This window comes from Sminthopsis crassicaudata, chromosome 2 (genome assembly GCF_048593235.1).
Source record: "Sminthopsis crassicaudata isolate SCR6 chromosome 2, ASM4859323v1, whole genome shotgun sequence".
NCBI classification, from domain to species: Eukaryota; Metazoa; Chordata; class Mammalia; order Dasyuromorphia; family Dasyuridae; genus Sminthopsis; species Sminthopsis crassicaudata.
In genome coordinates, this window is record NC_133618.1 from 257,479,138 (window position 1) to 257,485,137 (window position 6,000).

Here is a 6,000-nt window from a genome sequence, read left to right on the forward strand (position 1 = left end):
AATGGCCAGCATTTATATAAGACTTTAAGTTTTACAAAGTGCTTCCCTCACTTGACCCTTTCAACAATCCTATAAATTATATGCCACAAATTACTATTACCGTTTATAAATGGGAAAACTGAGACTGAAAGAGATTTTGACAACAGAGGCAAGACTAAAACTCAGATTTCTCTGGATACCAAATCCAGCATTCTTTACAATATATACACTTACAATCTGGAGATGGCAAAGATTTTTTTTTATTTTAATAGTATTCTATTTTTCTAATACATACAAAGATAATTTTCAACATTCACCTATGCAAAATCTTATTTTGATGGAAGATTTTAATGATAAGTCATTGTCAAAGACTAAGGTCTATATAGAAAAAATTACTTATTCAGTCTTATAGAGGCAGTAAGCAGTGGTGCTGACATTTAAACTTAGCTCTTGGTTTCCAAATGCAGAGCACCTTCAACTATATTATTCTGATTCAGCACACTTTCTGAAACCATCCATCCTCCGAGACCCTACATCAGCTCCTCCTTGGAGGAGGGGCTACTCCTCCATTCAAGAACCCCCATTTCTCCCTCATGTGGATAGTTGTCTCATCTCCCCAGCTACATATCTGGCTTTGCTGACCTTGCTTACCATTCCACTATTCTCCGGCCTTTCTTTTAGGGGAGTCCCTCTGGGTAATGTAATATTCACAATAATACCATTGAACTAGCACTCCCTGTGTGCTAAGTATAGTGTGCTGTGTTTTTCAAATATGATCTCATTTGATCCTCACAACCACTCTGGGAAGTAGGTGTTAATTTTATCCCCATTTTACAAATGGAGAAACTGAGGTTAAATAACTTTACTCAAGGTCATAGAGCTAGTCAGTGTCTGAGGCTGGATTTGAATTGGGGTCATTCTGGCTCTAGGACCAACATTCCAGCCACTGAGCCACCTGTTATGGTGTGTAGAATGGAGCCCTAACAGCCATTTGCTGTTAGTCTTGCCAATCAGAGCTGGTACCCAACATAGGTCGTAGTCAGAGGGAAGCAACGTGGTTGGTTTAAGAGAAATCACTGGGCCAGTTTAGATTGGATGGGGAAGGGATCCGGGAGATCCTTCATTGTCAAGATAATTCCTACGCTCTGCCGTAGCATTCATTCCATCCCTTTGGGTGGACCACTTAATCTCTAGACTTGTTTCTTCATCTATAAAACAAGGGGTCCACATTCTTAGGTGATCTCCAACATACCTCCCAACTCTAAGTTGTGTAACATTCTTATTCTTTCTGTACCATTAATTTTTCCCTGAACAGGCCCTCATACTGCCCAAGCTGTGGCCCTGAGAAGGTCATCCATTATTCTGTGGGATATAGAATTACTAAGAAGAAGGAGAATGCCTTTGAGGCATTTCTCATGATCCTTCAACCCCATAGTCACTAATTGGAGTGACTAATGTCAAGTTGCTATATTCCCACAGACACTATTTTGAGTGGCAATGGTATTGCTCCAAGTTCCTGGATTTCCCCAACACCAGAGGGCTCCATTCTACATACCATAAGTCCAGAGCAAATTTAGCAACACATCTAGAAAACTAGGTCCTGATATCAGGGCTTCCTTATGTTTAATCTTTCCTCTTCCTGTTGTCCTTTCACTATACCTCAATGCATCCTGTTCTGAGCAACAAAGATTAGCCACTGATTTCTGTAGATTAGAGTTTGGGGAGGCTGATGTTTTTCTTTTCTCTGAAAAATCTAGTTCCTTCAACACAAGTCTTAGCTAAGTGAGTCTGAAGATTCTAACTCCCTGGGTATGTGATCAGAGAAAAACCTTCTGTATCTGTGTTCTCATTCATAACATGGAAGAAGAAGAATTGTCTCTCTGTCTGCCAGCTGGAATGTCACAAGAATAAAACAAAGTCATAAAAGGGGGAAATCCTACCAAAAAAAGGTTAAAGGTGCTTTAAGTATGAGAGCTTGTTTCAAGTTCCTTAATTACCTCTTCTTTTTTCCATTGGCCTTCTATTTTCTACAATTGGGTCCAGCATTGGAATCTTGTATCTGGAATGGGATGTGTGAACCTGAATTGAATTGAAAGATGACTCTCAGATAGAGTTCCTCCATCAAAATATATGTATGTGTGTGTGAATATATACATACATATACATATACACATATTCACAACACATTTTAAGGGTTGATCTGCATTTAACATTCTCTTTCTTGCTTAGTCTACATGATCAGCAAAATAATAAACCAAACTCTGATTTGTAGTGTTTGCTAATTTCTAAGATGTAAATGCTCTCACTGAAAAAGTAACAACAATCAACCCTCTGAGGTCCCAGCATACCCCTGAGTCGGGGAAGGGGACCCTGTTTTCTGGAGAAGCGATTCCAGGTTAGTTATAACAGGAGTGGATTCTCCAACCCAGGGGTCACCCAGTTAGGAGGCATCTGAGGCCGGATTTGCACTCTCTGACTCTAGGCCTAGTACTCTATGTACTGTACCACTTAGTTGCTCCAGTGATTAAGAAGACCTGAGTTCAAACCAACTTCAGCTACTTACTCACTGTGTGACCCTGGGTAAGTCACTTAAGCCAATTTGCCTCAATTTCTTCATCTGTAAAATGAGCTGAAAAAGTAGCAAAGCCCTCCACTATTTTGCCAAGATAACCTCAAATGCTCAGGAATTGAGCAAACCTGAGACAACCGAACAACTTCTTGACTCTAGGTCTAGCATTCTGTCCATTGTACCACCTAGCTGCCCATTGGCTGGCATCGAATGGTGTCTTTCTGAGTGGAGAGATGGGGATTGATGCAAGAAATGGAAGCAGACAGAATTGACAAGACTTGATAAACTGACTGGGTATAAGAGTTGAGAGAGAATGGAAATCTGAGGATAATCTTGAGGTTGGGAATATAGGTGACTGGAAGGATTATGGGATATTGGACAGAAAGAGGGAAATTGAGAAGAGGTTTTAGGAGAAAGATAATGACTTACATTCAAAGTGTGTGTGTTCTATGTACAACATGACTAAGGTGAGATGTCCAGCAGAGAGCTGGTGATACAGAACTGAGGTTTAGGAGAGAAATGGGAGCTTTTGGTGGCATCTGCACGGAGATGACGATTGAATTAGAAGGATCAAAAGAGCATAATGGAAAGAACAAAAATAGGCCCTTGAAGTAAACCCCTGAGGAGGAGTTTGGAAACAAAGAATGATCCAGTAAAAGAGACCAAGAAGCAGTGGTCCATCAGCAGAGAACTATGGGAACAACACCATAGAAGCTAAGAGTGGAGATAATATACAGAAAGATGTGCAGTGGGCAACGACTTTGGAATAGACAGATAAGGACAGACTGTGGCAGGCTTTGAACAAGGATGGAGGAGTTTCACGTTGGTTTGGTAGGCCATTTCAGGTTCTTGATCAGTCTCATCAAATTACGCTAAATTCATCATCAGTACCTGATATATCAATGAAGATGTTAACATCTAACAATGGTTTGGTGGCCAGATATCTCATTTTAGGCAAAAATCTGTATTTTTAACAGGGTTCTCACAAATTCAAAAGTAGGGAATTACTTATGCCCCTAAAATGACTTTTTTTTTTCCAGGATTGAGCCCTCTACTACTTAGTATGACTAGCTCTGGACTAGGTCTGTGTGTGTGTGTGCCCCTTTGTTTGTGGGAGCTAGAGAGAGAGAGAAGGAAGGAATAGAGAGAGAAATGGAGGGAGGAGAAAAAAAAGAGGGAAAATGGGGAGGAGGAAGAGTAGATGGAAAGAAGGAGGGAGAGAGAAGGAGAAAAAAGAAAGAAACAGATGGCATGCACATACATTTGTTATTGGGACCATCTCAAAGCTGGTAGAGAATGAGAAGACACCACAAAACATATTTAAGGAAGTAATCTGCTTACCAAGAGCAACCCAGGCACAAAAGACATCCCCTGAAGGCAAAGTACAGACTATAGTGTATTTACATTAAGGAGGAGGAGCAACTTCCTACTTGGGTGAAGCCTAGGGTGAGGTGTTATAGGATTATGGACTGATTATGTATCTCCTGCAAGTCTTAGATCTTTATGAATTCTAGTGCTGGAAGTTGCCTCCTCCTTGAGTCATTGTGTGTGTCATTGAGACAGAAGGGGATTGATGCAAGAAATGGATGCAGAATTGACAAGACTTGATAAACTGACTGGGTATAGGTTGAGAATGAAAGTCTGAGGATGCCCTTGAGGGTGGGAATATAGGTGACCTCTGTGTGTGTGTGGGGAACACCAGAGGCCTCATGTGATGATACCAGGGATAGCCCTGAGTAGTTGACAATTGTCCCTGTGGGCCTGGGAGCCTCTCTGTCTCTGCCTAGTACAGCAGACAGATCCCTGGATTCTCCCAGGTAGCTACCTTGGTCCCAGTTGCTATACAGAGGGAGAACAGCAGAGGGCCCAGTGCCAAGCCTGGACGTGGAGCCACTGCTTACCAAGTTGGCACTTGAGTCACTGGCTGAAAATGTGTCATTGATTGTCAGAGGGCCCAACCCGGGGAAGGCAGCCTGCTGGAGCGCCGGGGTGACTAGGGGTGAGGCTGGCACAGGGAATGAGACTCTCTATTCTCTGGCAAGCCTTGAAGGCTCTTCCTTCTGACTCTTACTCAGAGCTGTCAGCTTTCCCAAATGCACACTTGTGGGGGAAGGTTATTGTTCAGTCATGTCCCACTATTTGTGGCCACGTTTCCCTTTTCCCTAGCAAAGATACTGAATGGGCTTGCTGTTTCTTTTTCCAGCTCATTTTACAGATGAGGAACCAAGGCAAGCAGGGGGAAGTGACTTGCCCAGGGTCACCCAGCCACAGCGAATGTCTGGAGACATAAGGCCCCACTCTCTCCACTGCAGCAGCCAATGTGGGCCTCGGGAGCAGGTGCGATTTTGAGAAAGCTGCTTTGGTTGTCCATTGTTGTGAGAGGCGAGGTCTACCAAAGGAAGGCCCAGAGACATTTATCCACTATCATCAGACCCGTGCATTTTCTGCCTAAATATCACTGCTTGTTTCATGCAAGTCTAGTCATCTAAGGTCTACTTGTGGAAGGAAAAGGCCTCCACTGTTGATGGTGAAGAACTAACTATTGGATCGGGTACTAGAGATGACCTAGGGCAGCCAGGTTGTGGAGTGGATAGAATAGCAGGACTGGAGCTAGGAAGAACTAATTTCAAATGCCCCTCAGACACTTTCTGTGTGACTGTTTGCTCTCAGTTCCCTAACTTTAAAATGAACTAGAGAAGAAAATGGCAAAACACAACAGAAAACTCCAAATGGGCTCAGGAAGAGTTAGACACAAATGAACACTAGCAACAACTAATAGTGATCTGGTATTGTTAGTAATGTTCACATCGTGAGAAATCACAGACTTGATTGCTTGTAATATTTATGTTCATGGAAATTGAGTGGCTGCCCATCTTTTGGGGGAATGCTGAATAAATGATGGCATATGAATGTAATGGAATACTAAAAGAAATGATGAGCAGGCTGATTTCAGAAAAGCCTGGAAAGACTTCCATGAACTGTTAATGAGTGAAGTGAGCAGAATTGAGAACACTGTACACAGCAACAAGGATGATGGACTGTGATGGACTTGGCTCTTTTCAACAATGAGGTGATTCAAGGCAATTCCAATAGACTTAGAATGGAAAATGCCATCCACATCCAGAGAGGAAACTATAGAGACTGAATGTAGATCCAAATAGTCTTTTCCTTTTTGTTGTGTTGTTGTGTGTTTGCTTAATTTTTTTCTTTCTAGTAGTTTTTGATCTGATTTCTCTTGCACAACTTGGCAAATATGGAAATATGTTTAAAAGAATTGCACAATCTAACCTATATCAGATTTTTTGCTATCTTGGGGAAAAGGGAGGGAAGGAGAAGAGTCTGGAACACAAAGTTTTAGGAAAATGAATATTGAAAATTATCTTTACAAGTATTTGGAAAAATAAAATGCTATTTAAAATTATGTTTGATACTATTAATAGCTTCATGGGTCA